Genomic DNA, 18,557 nt, shown 5'->3' with positions numbered 1-18,557 from the left:
CCCGACGGCAGTGAGGGCCCGACCGACGGCAGCAGCCGTTCCCGACGGCAGCGGGGGGGGAGGCAGTGAGGGCCCGACCGACGGCAGCAGGGGGGAGGCAGTGAGAAGGCTGCAGGAAGCCTCAGAAGTTGAGACAGCCATTCCCGACGGCAGGGCAGGGGGGGGGGGGGGGGGAAGGCCCCCCTGCCGTCGGTCGGACCTGTCGGGAAACGGCAGCCTCAACTTCTGAGGCTTCCTGCAGCCTTCTCACTGCTGCAAGAAGCCTCAGTGCTGATCATGGAAGGGCAATGTGGTTTTATTAAAAAATGTTAAAAATTGAACAGCTACAAAGAACTACAAAAATGGCCGAGTGCCAATGTTTCCTTCACACTGTGCGTGCGCGAACACTCCAACGCACACGCGCAGGGTTGCCGGCACGAAAAAAACTCATTTAAATGGTACCCGCCCCCTCCTACTTACAAAATCGGCGCGAGTGGTAGGCTCCGCCCCCTGGGCGCCGCGCCAAGCACACATCGAGCTGCAAAGCGCTCGAGAATAGTGCGCTTTTTTCCAGGCGCCGTTTTCGGCGCGAAAAACGGGCGCCCAGCTCGGAGGGGCGCCTGTTTTACCGCGTGTGGAAACTTGGGGCCTTAGTTTCTAGATGATATGGTTTTAGTATAGATGATAAGACTGTTGATACCGTTGTTCATTAAAGGTCCCACAGACCTCCTGTTGCAGCAAATTACAGGGCAAAAAAATGTCAAACTGAAGGGTGCAGGAAGAAGTCCAACAGCGCACACCTCGAGATGCCCCACTCCAGCAAGATTTGGACCATTGGACCAGATTTTGCTGTCAAAATAACAGCAAGGCTCATGGCACTTCTTGTTATTTATAGGTAAATGGTACAGCAACTTCAGGTGGTTAAATATGAATATCCAAAAGGTTGCTGCATGAATTGTGCCATTCCATTGCTAGCTTTGCAAAAAAAAACTACCTCTGGCACCGGAAATTAACTATTGCAAGTGTGGAGCCTCATTCCTACAGGGTTTGAATTTTTTGGAATTTTCTTTTGACTCTTTTCTCATTTAATTCAATCTTTCTCTCCCTCTCCATTTTTATCTGTACCTGATTTAACATTGAATTCATCCCCTTTAATTCACCCTCTTTCTCAGTTCTTCCTGCGATGATTTCATAATCCTTAAATCTCATCAGTTAAGGAGATGCCCTGTTCACTCAAGTCCCAGGTGTCCTTTTTCCCCTCGCTGTGCCGTTAGCAGCTCGCACTTTCATCAACTTTCTTGGCAAAATTCTTTTGCTTTGAAGGGTGCAGGGCCAAGTCTTAATGTCAGCAGATGTCCTGCAAGAGCAAATTCTGACCCAACATTTCCTGGACTTGGGGAGCTCTGAAACAGTCCCTCATATTTAATTTTGCAAAGCCACCTTGCAGGAACAGATTTTGTTCAAGGTTCTGCATGTTGGAAGGAAAACTGAGAAATGTATTTGTTTTTTAGGGGGAAATTAAGAGGAAATTATTATTTTCTTCTGTAAAAACTTAAGGAAAAACACCATAGACTTCTTCCTCTTTAAGCAGTGTTATCTTGAAGTTCTGTTCTAAGTTTTGCGAAAACCATTAATAAGCACTATAAAGATTCCACTTGAATGAAATCGCTGAATTTGAATCATCTCATGTAGACATTGCTAGGTTTCCCACACTTAGCCAAGACAAGCAAGCAATGTGCTCCTTGTCTTTAAAAATACAGGGTAGCTATCTCCTCCAAATCAGTAATGACTGCAGGGTAGGTAAAAACTTATATTTATTATTAGTTGTTCCTGGAATGTGGGCAATACAATATTTATTACCCATTCCTAGTTATCCGGAGAACATTAAGAGTCAACCATGCTGCACGAGACTGGAGTCACATGCAAGACAGGTTCTTTCTCTAAAAAGGACTTTAGTGAACCAGTTGGGTTTTATGGCTAGCCGGCAGCTTTCATGATCATTCTGGTGCCAGCTTTATTGATTTTAGTTTCACAATTTGTTATATTGGGATTTGAACTTATAACTTCTGGGTGCTAGTCCAGTACCATAACCATCAAGCTACCATACCCTCCATCCTGAACCTTTAATTTATTTTTTCTTTTTACAATGCAGAGAACAAAAAGAAATTATTGCGAGAGACTAGATATTACAGTAGTGCTTTGTGTGTTAAAAATAGCGATTTCAAACCTGCAGTTTGTATTCCAATGAGTTCTGAATTTTCCGTGAAAAGACAGTACTGAACAAATTACACACACATACAATAAATTAATGAGCACCACTTCGAAAAAGTGTATATGAAAAAACTATGCATCTTCAAAGGACATTTTAGCTAGTCTGGGCTAGAAAATGATTAACAGTGCAAACAGCTGACAGCATTTGAAAGGTGAGGAAAAAAGTAGAGAAAGACGACAAAAAAAAAGCAAAAGCAAAAGGAAGAGAAATAGCCCAAGTAGAACACATTGTTCACAACGAAATATAAATTTTAATTATTCTACTATCCACTTGTTAAATTATGCAAAATAGCTCACTACTTTAGGCTACAAAAAACAAAATATATATTTATATGAATCTCAGCTCATAGAATTAATGTTTTTTTTTCCCAGCAAAACATTTATATTATATTAAACAATTCGTGAACAACTTTCAGCAGAGACCTCACGTTAGTACTTTCCCCCGAACATTCCATCTCGAACTGTTTTAAAAATTATGACTGCCAATTTCAGCATGTAAAATATTATGAAAATTAAGACGATTCAGATTAATCAGCAAAGTACTAGATGCATGTTTTTGTGGCCTTTGAGGAATTACGAGCTTATGTATCAAGCGTTAGATTTAGGAGGGTTGAGAGCTGAAGAGGAGTTGAAAGTTTTTCATAAAAAGACCAAACTAAGTCCTTTCACACGCAAGTGTTATATGTAGGTAAAAACTAATCCTATAATATCTAACACTTCGATTGTATTCTTGCACAAAGGTAAGCAGAAGTCCTTACAGTCCTCGCTTTGCCAGAGAATCACTGCAGTCTGCTGGTGGACTTTTTCTGCTCAGGTTTAAGTGCACCTTCAATAATAGGCTCAAGCCTCATCTGGACAGACACCAAAGACTAGGATCAATTTGTACAGTACATCATGAAACCATGAGCACAACACCTAGCAGTGTAAGCATTTCTTCAACATGAACATTTTTTTTTAAATTCAGCTTTAATGTGGAAAACAAAATCCATCCAAGCCTTCAATTTATTCTTCAGATGCCATTATCCAACTAAATATTTGGCTGTTCTCCATTAACTCTCACAAATATAGCTGTCTCAGAAATCCAGCAACAACAAAGATATACTTTTTTTTCCCCCTTGCATCTGGCTTTATTTTGGCATAATTCAATGTAAATGTACCTCAAAACAAATACAATCTGGACGCCCCAAACATCCACTTAAGGCACAAATATTGGACTAAGCTTAGATTATTAATTTAAAAAGAAAAGACTTGCACTTCTATAGCGTCTTTCACGATCACCAGATGTCTCAAAGCACTTTACAGCCAATTAAGTACCTTTGGAATGTAGTCACTGTTGTAATGTAGAAAATGTGGAAGCCAATTTGAACATAAGAACATAAGAATTAGGAACAGGAGTAGGCCATCTAGCCCCTCGAGCCTGCTCCGCCATGCAACAAGATCATGGCTGATCTGGCCATGGACTCAGCTCCACTTACCCGCCCGCTCCCCATAACCCTTAATTTCCTTATTGGTTAAAAATCTATCTCTCTGTGATTTGAATACATTCAATGAGCTAGTCTCAACTGCTTCCTTGGGCAGAGAATTCCACAGATTCACAACCCTCTGGGAGAAGAAATTCCTTCTCAACTCAGTTTTAAATTGGCTCCCCCGTATTTTGAGGCTGTGCCCCCTAGTTCTAGTCTCCCCGACCAGTGGAAACAACCTCTCTGCCTCTCTCTATCTTGTCTATCCCTTTCATTATTTGAAATGTTTCTATAAGATCACCCCTCATCCTTCTGAACTCCAACAAGTAAAGACCCAATCTACTCAATCCATCATCATAAGGTAACCCCCTCAACTCCGGAATCAGCCTAGTGAATCGTCTCTGTAACCCCTCCAAGGCTAGTATATCCTTCCTTAAGTAAGGTGACCAAAACTGCACGCAGTACTCCAGGTGCGGCCTCACCAATACCCTGTGCAGTTGCAGCAGGACCTCCCTGCTTTTGTACTCCATCCCTCTCGCAATGAAGGCCAACATTCCATTCGCCTTCCTGATTACCTGCTGTACCTGCAAACTAACTTTTTGGGATTCATGCACAAGGACCCCCAGGTCCCTCTGCACTGCAGCATGTTGTAATTTCTTCCCATTCAAATAATATTCCCTTTTACTGTTTCCCCACCCCCCCCCCCCCCCCAAGGTGGATGACCTCACATTTTCCGACATTGTATTCCATCTGCCAAACCTTAGCCCATTCGCTTAACCTATCTAAATCTCTTTGCAGCCTCTCTGAGTCCTCGACACAACCTGCTTTCCCACTAATCTTTGTGTCATCTGCAAATTTTGTTACATTACACTCTGTCCCCTCTTCCAGGTCATCTATGTATATTGTAAACATTTGTGGTCCCAACACCGATCCCTGTGGCACACCACTAACCACCGATTTCCAACCCGAAAAGGACCCATTTATCCCGACTCTCTGCTTTGTCAGCCAGCCAATTCTCGATCCATGCTAATACATTTCCTCTGACTCCGCGTACCTTTATCTTCTGCAGTAACCTTTTGTGTGGCACCTTATCGAATGCCTTTTGGAAATCTAAATACACCACATCCATCGGTACACCTCTATCCACCATGCTCGTTATATCCTCAAAGAATTCCAGTAAATTAGTTGAACATGATTTCCCCTTCATGAATCCATGTTGCGTCTGCTTGATTGCACTATTCCTATCTAGATGTCCCGCTATTTCTTCCTTAATGATAGCTTCAAGCATTTTCCCCACGACAGATGTTAAACTAACTGGCCTATAGTTAACTGCCTTTTGTCTGCCCCCTTTTTTAAACGGAGGAGTTACATTTGCTGCTTTCCAATCTGATGGTACCTCCCCAGAGTCCAGAGAATTTTGATAGATTATAACGAATGCATCTGCTATAACTTCCGCCATCTCTTTTAATACCCTGAGATGCATTTCATCAGAACCAGGGGACTTGTCTACCTCGAGTCCCATTAGCCTGTCCAGCACTACCTCCCGAGTGATAGTGATTGTCTCAAGGTCCTCCCTTCCCACATTCCTGTGACCAGCAGTTTTTGGCATGGTTTTTGTGTCTTCCACTGTGAAGACCGAAGCAAAATAATTGTTTACGGTCTCAGCCATTTCCACATTTCCCATTATTAAATCCCCCTTCTCATCTTCTAAGGGACCAACATTTACTTTAGTCACTCTCTTCCGTTTTATATATCGGTAAAAGTTTTTACTATCTGTTTATATGTTTTGCGCAAGTTTACTTTTGTAATCTATCTTTCCTTTCTTTATTGCTTTCTTAGTCATTCTTTGCTGTCGTTTAAAATTTTCCCGATCTTCTAGTTTCCCACTAACTTTGGCCACCTTATATGCATTGGTTTTTAATTTGATACTCTCCTTTATTTCCTTGGTTATCACGGCTGGCTATCCCTTCTCTTACCACCCTTCTTTTTCACTGGAATATATTTTTGTTGAGCACTATGAAAGAGCTCCTTAAAAGTCCTCCACTGTTCCTCAATTGTGCCACCGTGTAGTCTGCATTCCCCGTCTACTTTAGCTAACTCTGCCCTCATCCCACTGTAGTCCCCTTTGTTTAAGCATAGTACGTTCGTTTGAGACACTACTTCCTCACCCTCAATCTGTATTACAAATTCAACCATTCTGTGATCACTCATTCCGAGAGGATCTTTTACTAGGAGATTGTTTATTATTCCTGTCTCATTACACAGGACCAGATCTAAGATAGCTTGCTCCCTTATAGGTTCTGTAACATACTGTTCTAAGAAACACTCCCGTATGCATTCTATGAATTCCTCCTCCAGGCTACCCAGTGCGATTTGATTTGACCAATCGATATGTAGGTTAAAATCCCCCATGATTACTGCCATTCCTTTTTCACATGCCTCCATTATTTCCTTGATTATTGTCCGCCCCACCGTGAAGTTATTATTTGGGGGCCTATAAACTACGCCCACCAGTGACTTTTTCCCCTTACTATCTCTAATCTCCACCCACAATGATTCAACATTTTGTTCATTAGAGCCAATATCAGCTCTCACAACTGTCCTATCATCCTTTATTAACAGAACTATCCCACCTCCTTTCCCTTCTTGTCTATCCTTCCGAATTGTCAGATACCCTTGTATGTTTAATTCCCAGTCTTGGCCACCCTGCAACCACGTTTCTGTAATGGCCACCAAATCATACCCATTTGTAATGATTTGTGCCGACAACTCATTTACTTTATTTCGAATGCTGCGTGCGTTTAGGTAAAGTGTTTTAATACTAGTTTTTAAACCATGATTTTTAGTTTTGACCCCTCCTGCAGCCCCTTAAAATTCATACATATTGTCCCTTCCCATCACCTTGTGGTTTACACTTACCCCAGTGCTACTGTGCTCTGTTGCCTCCTTTCTTGGGGTCCTGTTCATCTGCGCTCTCACCCACTCTAACTAGCTCAGAGCCCTCTCCTGGGTTCCGAATACTCCTCGCATTAAGGCACCGAGCTTTCAGGCTTGCCTTTTTATTACCCTTTGACCCTTTAGAATTTTGCTGTACATTCGCCCTTTTTGTTTTTTGCCTTGGGTTTCTCTGCCCTCCACTTTTACTCATCTCCTTTCTGTCTTTTGCTTCTGTCTCCATTTTGTTTCCCTCTGTCTCCCTGCATTGGTTCCCATCCCCCTGCCATATTAGTTTAACTCCTCCCCAACAGCACTAGCAAACACTCCCCCTAGGACATTGGTTCCGGTCCTGCCCAGGTGCAGACCGTCTGGTTTGTACTGGTCCCACCTCCCCCAGAACCGGTTCCAATGCCCCAGGAATTTGAATCCCTCCCTGCTACACCACTGCTCAAGTCACGTATTTATCTGCACTATCCTGCGATTCCTACTCTGACTAGCACGTGACACTGGTAGCAATCCTGAGATTACTACTTTTGAGGTCCTACTTTTTAAATTTAGCTCCTTAAATTCGTCTCGTAGGACCTCATCCCTTTTTTTTTAAACCTACGTCGTTGGTACCAATGTGCACCACGACAACTGGCTGTTCACCCTCCCTTTTCAGAATGTCCTGCACCCGCTCCGAGACATCCTTGACCCTTGCACCAGGGAGGCAACCAGGAAGTCTCGGTTGCAGCCGCAGAAACGCCTATCTATTCCCCTTACAATCGAATTCCCGATCACTATCGCTCTCCCACTCTTTTTCCTGCCCTCCTGTGCAACAGAGCCAGCCACGGTGCCATGAACTTGGCTGCTGCTGCCCTCCCCTGATGAGTCATCCCCCTCAACAGTACTCAAAGCAGTGTATCTGTTTTGCAGGGGGATGACCCCTGCACTACCTTCCCTTGCACTGCTCTTCCTGCTGGTCTTCCAGTCCCTAGCTGGCTGTGGACCCTTCACCTGCGGTAAGACCAACTCGCTACACGTGCTACTCACGTCATTCTCAGCATCGTGGATGCTCCAGAGTGAATCCACCCTCAGCTCCAAATCCGCAACGCGACCCGTCAGGTGCTGGAGGCGGATACACTTCCCGCACACGTAGTCGTCAGGGACACTGGAAATGTCAGAGTTCCCACATGGTACAGGAGGAGCATATCACGTGACCGAGCTCTCCTGCCATGACTTAACCCTTAGATACGCTTAATTTGGCGACAACAATGTTAACAGGTTACTTACTGATATAAAAAAGAAAAAGACAACACTGTTAACAGGTTACTTACTGATATAATAAAGAAAAAGAAAAGCTACTCACCAATCACCAGCCAATCACTTACCCTTTTCGCTGTGACATCATCTTTAGATTCCTTTCTACTTCTTTTTTGCTTTTTCTCCCAGCTGGAGCTGTACAAGCACGCCTCTTATAGGCCTCTCCACGCACCCCGGACTCGCGCTGCTCGAACTGCCGCTGCTCCTCCGACGTTGGGCCTCTTATAGGCCTCTCCACGCACCCCGGACTCACGCTGCTCGAACTGCCGCTCCTCCTCCGACGTTGGGCCTCTTATAGGCCTCTCCACGCACCCCGGACTCGCGCTGCTCGAACTGCCGCTCCTCCTCCGACATTGGGCCTCTTATAGGCCTCTCCACGCACCCTGGACTTGCGCATAGCAAGGGCCCAAATTTCTCCAACCACTTTTTCTGGCGCACTCACCCGAGGCTGGGAAGAGGCCACTTTTGTCCGCCTCCAAGCACGCCGAAAATCTTCCTCCCGATTCTGGCCGCTCCCCAGCCTCTCCTCGGTGGTGGTATAGCGTAGCCAGTGGATTGGGGGCTGAGCCAGGTCCCGGCGCTGAAAACTGTGTGGCGCTCTGCAGGCTGTGTGGGAGGGGCCCAAAGCACGCCGCCCCGAGCCGAATGGCCTCCCTCATCGGCAGCCCCGCGTTCCCAAAGATAGAACTTATATTTTTTATTTGTTATTTATTCATTGATTGATTGCTTATTACTTTGGTCTTGGTGCTTTAGGTGCAGGGTTCCTTCTATTTTTTATTTGTTAATTAATTGCTTATTACTTTTTGTGCTTTGTTTAGTGCTTGGTGTAAATGTACTGCTTTGTTTAGTGCTTGGTGCTTTAAATGTATTTATGCTTCTTTAATGTTGTTGTGAAAGTGTTTAGTGCTTTGCAAGGTTCCCTTCCCCCCTATCTCTGGCTACCTGCGCTGATTTTTTTAATTCACCAGTTTTTCCAGAACGTACACTTACGCTGGCCTTAGTTTGGAGTAAGTTTTAGCTAACTAAACTTGCTTAAATGGCCAAAACAGGCGTAAGTGGCTGGTAACGCCCTTTTGGGAAAAAAACTGAACTTAAAAAAAAAAACTAACTCACTTACACTGGAACAACTTAAATGGGGAGAATTGCGATTTTTAACTTACTCCAAAAAAAATCTAGTTGCTCCAAAAAAAAAGAGCAACTCCTGGGGAAACTTGGGCCCCAAACTCCCACAAACAACAATCTGTTAATGACCAGATAATCTGCTTTTGTTATGTTGATTGAGGGATAAATATTGGCCAGGAAACTGGGGATAACTCCCATTTGAAATGTTTGATGTCTGGGCTCTAAAGGCATTAGAAAGGTTTCATGAAAAGGTAGTTAATTTTGAGTTATATTGCTTACTGGTTCCAATACAGTTCAAAACCTTCTGTGCCGGTGTTAAGATTCTCTTGAATTGTCAAGATATTGGAATACTTCACGATCTGTGATGAAAAGTATATTTTCTTCCAGATACAATCAACATTGACTGCGTTAGTGCATCTTTGTTGACTTTCAGAAAACAAATCTGACCTTTATACTAAAGTCAGCACACACCACCGCTATTAAACTCATAATTGTTCCAGGATTGGGTTAGAACTGCCTTCCCACTCTTGGGATTTAAGTTATTTGTAAACTCTGCATAAGATTTTCTCACCTCCAGATCACTCTCCACCACAGATCATCTTCTGGCCAGGTAGGGAAGAGTTCAAGCCTTGTAATGTTGTTCAGCCCAATAGCAGGCACAGTTGAACGGGGATGTGCAAGGTGTCAGTTTTGTTTTCTTTCCTCAAAGGTACTTCCCCTTTATCCTGTCCATCTACAAGCCCAACTAATTGATATGCTTCAATGCATGAGGTTTAGTTCAGAGCTCGGACTCAAACTCTCATCCTTCTGGTTTGGAGCCCAAGGCCCCAAGTTTCCACACGCGGCAAAACAGGCGCCCCTCCGAGCTGGGCGCCCGTTTCTCACGCCGAAAACGGCGCCTGAAAAAAAACGCGCTATTCTCGAGCGCTTTGCAGCTCGATGTCAGCTTGGCGCGGCGCCCAGGGGGCGTAGCCTACCACTCGCGCCGATTTTGTAAGTAGGAGGGGGCGGGTACCATTTAAATGAGTTTTTTTCGTGCCGGCAACCCTGCGCGTGCGCGTTGGAGCGTTCGCGCACGCACAGTGTGAAGGAAACATTGGCACTCGGCCATTTTTGTAGTTCTTTGTAGCTGTTCAATTTTTAACATTTTTTAATAAAACCACATTGCCCTTCCATGATCAGCACTGAGGCTTCTTGCAGCAGTGAGAAGGCTGCAGGAAGCCTCAGAAGTTGAGGCAGCCGTTTCCCGACGGGCCCGACCGACGGCAGAGGGGCCTCCTCCCCCCACTCCCCCAGCCGTCGGGAACGGCTGCCTCAACTTCTGAGGCTTCCTGCAGCCTTCTCACTGCCTCCCCCCCACTGCCGTCGGTCGGGCCCTCACTGCCTCCTCCTTCCTCCCCCCCCCCCCGGGAACGGCTACCTCCTCTCTGCCTCCCCCCCGCTGCCGTCGGTCGGGCCCTCGCTGCCGTCGGTCGGGCCCTCACTGCCTCCTTCTCCCTCCCCCCCCCCCCCCGCCGTCGGGAACGGCTGCCTCAACTTGAGGCTTCCTGCAGCCTTCTCCCTGCCTGAAGCACTTTCACACAGGTAGGAACATGGTTTATTTAATCTTTTCTTTGCTTATAAATTTTTATTGAGGTTGTAATTATTTGTATAATATTTGCATAAGTATAACTAAGGATTTATTGTAGAATGTAATGACTTCCCTCCCCCCCTCCACCACCACCTCGTTCCGGACGCCTAATTTGTAACCTGCGCCTGATTTTTTAATGTGTAGACAAGGTTTTTTCAGGCCTACAAAAATCTTCACTTGCTCCATTCTAAGTTAGTTTGGAGTACGTTTTCACTGTGGAAACTTTCAAATCAGGCGTCAGTGGCCGGACACGCCCCCTTTTGAAAAAAAAATTCTGTTCCAAAGTGAAACTGTTCTACCTGACTAGAACTGCAGAAAACTTAAATGTGGAGAATTGCGATTTCTAAGATACTCCGTTCTCCACCAGTTGCTCCTAAAAATCAGGAGCAAATCATGTGGAAACTTGGGGCCCCAAGTGTTATTCACTCGAGCTTCCCAATGGCTCACTAGGGTGAGCATTTCCATTTCTTTCAGACATCATACTTCCTGCAGATCCACTTTTCTCTATTTAGCCAGATTAAGTGTAGTGAAACATGGTGTCAAGGATAATCAACAAGACTGCAAGCTAGCATCCCAAACGTATGACGGAAGTATACATGCCAACATACTATCAATATAGAAAGGCTAATATAAAAAAGGTGTTGGTCATCCAAAGTGAAATGCACAAATTCTGCAATCTGATTCCATAGTTAGAAACACATTAGAAGCCGCCGAGCTCCTTCTTTATGCATCCACCACTTTAGTGTTCATTTACTGGCTTCTCCAAAGCAACTGTGATGCCAAATAAACATCCACTAGACAGCTAACATCAAAGAAACTTGCATATACTTTTTCGAAGTAGATACAACACAACTGGAGACAGAGCATTAGTAACACTTTGGGATTCCTTGAATCCAATAGTGGACTCCTGCAAATTAGAAATGAAAGCCAGAATGGACACCAAGTTTCAGAATCCTTAGTTTTAAAGCCATATCTTTACAAGATACTTCACCTTGAGTAATCTTGAAACAATTACAATAGCATAATATTCAGCTTCCTTTTTCTAAACTTAACATGATGATCCAATATGACTAGCAACAATGCAATTCTCAAGTAGTCTAAAGATAGAACAAAGAGAATTCTCTCATACTTTACATTATACTGAACCACTGGAGCACATTGCCTACACCTACTGGAACCTCATTAACTGCCACCTTAACTCAAATGTAAGCTTTGGCATTTAATCAAATCCTTGATTAGGAATTTTTGCTACCCTTTTTAAGCTATGTACAGTACATTGCATTGCCTGCACAGTAGGATCACTTACATGGCCTAGGTTAAAACGCAAATAACTTTGTGGTCAAATTTCCACAGCTTCTCCCTCTCCAGTAGCTTCGATAAACTAGCCATCCCTCTAAATCTAAAGTCAGCGACTGGTAAAATGAAGAAAGTAAACTCCAAAGTATTTCAGTCATTTCATTACAAAATATGTAGCCCGTCCCACGAACTGAAAAATGAACCAAGCTTTGTTCAATTCTGGGATGGCACAACGCATCATCTTATGCAGTGTTGATTAACATTACAGGACAAATTCCTTCCAATACCTACACAGCAGTTCTATTGGTGTCCTGTCAAAACTGATGTATTTTAGATGCAGCCACAGATGAACAGGCAATACATATTTGTAGCCATTCACATCAACCATCTTTTAAGTACCAGGAATAGTTACAAAAACTTTCAATTAGAACAAACTTGATTATCCTACTCAAACACAGTGGAACCAGTGTGCAGCATTTTCAAGGCTATTTGCACTAGAATAGATTGTAATGAGAAAAATAAAGCAAAAAGAAATCTCACATAATTGTAGTGAATAAGACAAAGAAATGAAATGCATGAACACCTTAAATCAAATGGTCAAGTGAAAATGAGAATTTGTGAATGAGTACAAGGGAGAGGGGAAATCAAAAGGTTATGAGGTCGAAATTCAGTACCGCCATTTTTGAGGCGGTCTCACCGCATGAGAGAAATAATTAACATCTCACTTCAAGCGTGGTTCCCAAACACGAAATTCAGTGTTGACGCCTAAAGAATTGATAGCAGTGTAAAATTATGGCGTTGTACACTTATCTGGATGTGCTAAATGGGCCGTTAAGTGTGGGCTCAACATCCGGGCGTTAGGCAGCATTTGGAGCTGCACCAGACATAGTGGCACCACCTGGATTTAATTGAGGCGTTCATTGGGCGCCTCAACGCCTTGTGGGTATATTCGCTTCCTTCGCACTCACTCAGATGGTGAGAATGGCAGACCTTGCAGCAGTAGCTCGTCAGCCTGCCCATTGGTTCACAGGCACCGCACTGAGTGCACCTCCTTGATGCCCTGGAGAGGAGTCAGCAGGTGCTGAGGACAGAGGCTAAGAGGAGACCCCAACCCCAAACTTATCGAAGGCTATGGAGGGAAATAACAGAGCAAGTGTCTGCGAGTGACATGGTGCCAAGGACAGCTATGCGATGTCGAAGTAGAACGACCTGACTCAGATAGTGAGGGTGAGTATCTTTAATTTCAAACTTCAACATGCTATGCACTGACCTCAATGTGCACTCTCTGCTCAATGTAGTGTTTCAGAACCCATATTCTAAATGGGTAAGGCCACAGTCAAGGTTCCCATTTGCAGCCTCACCCACTGCAAGGGCCTGCATGTGCTGTTAACTTTGCTTCTCGATTCTGCAGACCCACCCCTCATATTGTTGACTCCTCAATCTTCATATGCGTCTCAAAGATGGTAGCCTCCACCATTAATGTTAGATCCTGGCACTCTAATCCCACCATTGCCACAGCAAGTCCAACAAGCGAAGGGTACTTAACATCGAACTGTGAAGACTGTCAGAGTAAAATGTACTAAAGTATGTAAGGCACTTGGGATACACTGATAGAAGGCCTCTAACTCCGACTTTCTCTTTAATGTTACAGTCGAAACTCGCACACAACTAGTGGGAGAAAATGCGGACTGGTGGAGGGGAGCCAGATCTCCAACTTCTCACTACATAGGAGGAACGGATAGCTGCCCTGAAGGGCGTCTAAGTTGATGCGATGGCGGTGGGTGTGGTCAACCCCCCTCGTGACAGTTACAGTATGTTGAGTTCCTTTGCAGCGACCTGCAAGACACTTGGCCCTCACACCATCAATGTGCAACTATTTCCATGAGACTGGCATTCACGAATGCCTTTCCCGCTCCTGGTCCCCTCTCCTGCAAGTAACTGTTGTTGTGTGTTTGTGCTTTCAGATGATCAGCCAGGTGCACCAGGGCCTTCTCAGACGCCTTCCACGGGTGCAGATGGTGGCGACAACCAAGAGGACGAGGAGGAGCAGGAGGACGTCACCTCCTTTGACCTCATGCAGGAGGCTGTGCCGTCTGAGAGCGGGGCCAGCAGCACTGTTGACCAAGGGGTGGTGGGGGAGGAGGTGGGTGATGCTCCAGGACCCAGTGGCCTCCAGCAACGCCACGGGGAGGGGTAGCCCGGGGGCCAGCTCCCCAGAGGGAGAGTGCGCACCCGAGTGATGCCCAGCAGCACTCTGATGAGCCCGACCAAGAGGTTGTTGCAAGACAATCCCTGCAGTTGCATACCGATCTGCTGGGTGCAATAGCAAGAGTGCCTCAGAGTCTCGATGCACTAGCTGTGAAGATGGAGGAGTCCGCCTCAACTATTACTCATGTCTCTCAGCAGCCCACCCAATGGATGCAAGATGCAAACAGTGACCATGGGGTCCCAGACATGGTGGGACGAGCTATGGCTGACGTTACAGTGGCCATTGCACATCAGGCCGATGCTACTGTCGGCCTCCATACTCATATGTTATCAGTGTGTGATATCCTGAGTCAGCTCCCTGGTGTACTGCAGTCGCAGACATTCTTGATGGAGGCAAATTGATTCAATGGACGCATTGACCACTGCCATCAGGTCTGGGGCCCCATCAGTTCAACGGGGACCTAATCTTGCCGAACCACAGCAGGATCAGACCTCACCCAGAATTCTGCAGATGATGATGCTCTGCCCCGGGGGAAGTATCAGCCTGTTGGGCCAATTGGCACGTGATGTCCTTTCTCAGCACGACATAATTCCGCCTTCGCAGCTACTGTTTCTGCAACCCATCCACAACAGAGTGCTTCCACCCATGCTGAGGTTATGCAGTTCGCAGCCAGGTCTTCCATCCAGGGTCCGAGCTGATCGGGAACATCCTGGTTGGCCATCATGTGTGACTGCGGATCCATGTCAGCAACTGACTACCAGCCTTGCTGGGCCCGGAGACCCCATTGAGGAGCAGTAGGCGTGGGAGGGGGAAAGAGAAGGGGTGGTAAAGCCCTCTTTAATACAAAGTAAAGAGCTGTAGGAAGGTGGCCACATATGCTCAGCTTGTGAAGATTTGAGCTTTTAAAATTAGTTGCACTTGTATGACCCACCAAACACTTGATAGTCAACAGAGATGGATAGGTTAGAAAAGCAAAATTCAGCGGATGCTGGAATCTGAAATAAGAAGAGAGAATGCTGGAAATCTCAGTGGGTCAGGCAGCATCTGTGGAGAGAAAAACACTTAACTTTTCGGGTCGCCGACCCGTCGTCAGAACTGCCGAATGTTCGAATAGAGCACATTCTTAATCACTGAAAGGGGGAGGGGAAGGAAGAACAAAAGGGATGGTCTTTGATAGGGTGGAAGGCAAGAGAGATTACAGAGACAAAAGGGATGATGGCCGAATTGAAATGGTAATGACAAAAGTCAAAAAAGGGTTAATCTGTATAGGGTGTGAATGGCATAGTAATGACCAGCTGTCATTATAGACAGACAAAGAGAAAAAGAAAAAAAAACTTAAGATGGGGGTGGAGGGAAAGGGAGTCAAAGGTGGCCAGAGGTTATGCTCTGAAATTGTTGAACTCTGTTGAGTCCAGAAGACTGTAAAGTGCCTAAACGAAAGACGAGGTGCTGTTACTCGTGCTTGTGTTGGAACAGTGTAGGAGAACGAGGACAGAGAGATCAGAGTGGGAATGGAGTGGAGAATTAGTGACAGGCGACCGGAAGCTCAGGGTCACATTTATGGACTGAACAGAGGTGTTCAGCAAGTGGTTACCCAATCAACGCTTGATCTCCCCAATGAGACCACATCGTGAGCAACGAACACAGTATACTAAGTTGATAGATGGATAGGTTGTAGCAATCTGAGCTCATGTAAATTGTTGCATTTGGATGTCTATGAGTATGTTTGAAAGGGTTTTGTGGGTATGATGATGATGTGTTGGGGATGAAGTTGTTGTCTTGTGCTAGTTTTCAGCACACATGATTTATGTTTGCAATAAACCAAGTTTAGATTATTCACATGATGAGGCAGTGATTATTAAAGACAGAGGGCTGCAGGGTGTGTAGCGAGCGATATGTTGAGTTGATGCCCACGTGTATAGGCTGGCCATTCAGCACGTCATGAGTCATTCATTGGAATCGATGAGCTTCTGACGAACAACCCTTCCAGTCGCAGCAATGTCATGCTGACGCTCCTAGTCGTCATCCTCCGGAGGTGGATTCACTGCCCCCATCACTTGGTAGAGGTCACACCAAAATGGAACTTTCATATTTTCCCGATATGGAACCCAACGTGTCCGAGATACTAATAATCAATCTGACGAGTCAACAGCAGGATGACGTCAACACCCTACTCTTTTTGTGAGAATCTAATGCAGCATTGACCGAGACTTCTGAACCCTGGCTGCAACTCCCTTTAAATGACGCAGCGGATAAGTTTCTGCGCCTTGTGCAGTCCAACTTTGTCTGGCGTCATCAATGCCAGCCGTTAAGTAAGGCAGCAAAAGTGAATGTGGCAAGAAGGGCGCCAAAGAGGCGTTACACACATACTGACATGATTTCCATGGCGTTTGCCGGTGGGACGCAACGTTTTAACGCCCTTAAAAATGACCACCGAATTTCGCGTCAGGCTTGAACAGCATCCAACGCCACTCCCAACCGCCTAAACCTAACACCAACGTTAGAAACTGAATTTCGACCCATAAATGTGTCAGGAATGTTCCACCTCGAACATAGTGCAACTTGAGTTTTAACAAAACAGGGTCTACAATAAAATGGCAAACGAAGTCACAGCATGTCAGTACACCAAAATATAGTACAATTACAAAATGCATTAATGACACCAAGTTACATGACCAAGTGATTGGAGTTGGGGAGATTAACAGCATTCAGAGACATTTGGGCCAATTAAGCAGGTGGCAAAGCTATGGTGAATGGTTTTTAATGTGTATATAAATGTACAATAATAGATGTTGGAACAGGAAACAAAAGTATACAATTAATAAATGTCCATTAAGCAAGATAGAAAAGGAGAGGGATTAGAGTGCGATTATAGTCTGTTCACTGAAGTACCCCTTCAACGTGAAGCTGTTACCACCAAGGTTAATCAAGCAGTAGGTTGCACCTCAGGACATTTAGCTGCTGGTCAGAACAAGTTAATTTAATTCTGTATCACATTAGGTATAGCGCATTCCCAGAAATGGGCATCTTACCGTGCAAAATGAATTAATGCACTGAAAAAGAGTTCAGAAAAGAACTACAAGGGCAACTACATGAATTAAGGCACAAAGTTATGAAAAGACTTTTACAATTGGCAATTCAGTTTGTAATGGTTGTTGTAAATGGGAAAATATACAAATGGACCCACTTCAAGTGCAATGTACATTTTAAAAAAAAGATGCCAGCCTTGTCAGATTTGGAATGGGCTAAAAATGGCCGTCCTGGATAAGAACTGGAGCATGAGAATGGGCCTTAGTGGCTCCAGGCTGGGGAGAGGGAAGAATTCAATCAGCCTTTCAATTGCATTACGAGTATCGGCTGGAAAGTATACACACGTATAAGATCACTCAGCAGCAATGCCCTCCATGGTAGAGTGGTCGAGACTGGATGCACTGTCTAGGTTAATGACTGAAGAATAGCCACTTGAGCAAGGCACCCCAGGCTGCCAGTGCCCGTGGATTTGTAATCTGCATATTAATCTCTACCTGCAGGATAAGAGGTGGAAAATGAAAGAAAAAAGGCTCTCAGAACATAACTTTTTTTTTTAAACTGGAGACACAACGATTGAAAAGTGATGCAACTTAGATGTGTGAAATGCTGAGACAGAGATGGCAGATGCAAGGCGGCTGTTTAACTTGCACCGTGAGAAGATGGAAAATAATAAAAGCCTTCAACCAAGGGATAAAAGTAAAATGTTGCTAAGGAGCAGAGTTCCAGAAAAAACTTAAACACAGCTTAAACATCTTTACAAAATGATCTTGATAAACGTTATAGACTCCAAAAAATGCTTTTCTGTAGTCCCCTTTGTGGAAGTACTTCATATTTACACCAATATTAATTAAATGACCACATCATAAAAATCAATATTCCCATCTTCAAAAAGTGAGCATTTTGCAGAAAATTCCATTAGAAAATAGGCAGCAATCTCGTCAAAACCCAGAGCGATGACGCAATTGCAAGTTACTTAAATGACCAATCACAACTAGTGTTTTTGTCAGTATTGTGAAATCAACTGATCACGACTTCTGTACTAGATCGATTAGTCAGTAACTGCATGTACCGAAACAATGGTGTGCTGCATGCACGTAGTTGTGGGAGCCAAAAGCAACATAATTTATTTTTCGGACTCTAGTTGGATAAAATTTTTCACAAGTGTTCATATGGAAATTTACTGGAACTAGAGAAGCTAAAGTTGCAGAGAATGCCATCAAAAGTTTAGATCTGGAGCTGGTTATTGCACCAGAAAGACTTCCCACAATCCCACATTCGATTGGATATCATCGGCAGTGCTACATGCATTTCACCGATA

The 18,557-nt window shown here is 44.6% G+C and overlaps 1 protein-coding gene across 4 annotated transcripts in view; it reads right to left on the bottom strand.

Annotated features, from left to right (window-relative positions):
* Positions 1–18,557, bottom strand: part of LOC139273303 (upstream-binding protein 1-like) — a 96,907-nt gene that overhangs the window by 43,232 nt on the left and 35,118 nt on the right. The gene's annotated exons all lie outside the window — the stretch shown is intronic.

Source organism: Pristiophorus japonicus, chromosome 1 (genome assembly GCF_044704955.1).
Source record: "Pristiophorus japonicus isolate sPriJap1 chromosome 1, sPriJap1.hap1, whole genome shotgun sequence".
In the NCBI taxonomy this organism is placed as follows: Eukaryota; Metazoa; Chordata; class Chondrichthyes; family Pristiophoridae; genus Pristiophorus; species Pristiophorus japonicus.
This window is presented reverse-complemented; position numbering and strand designations above follow the sequence as displayed.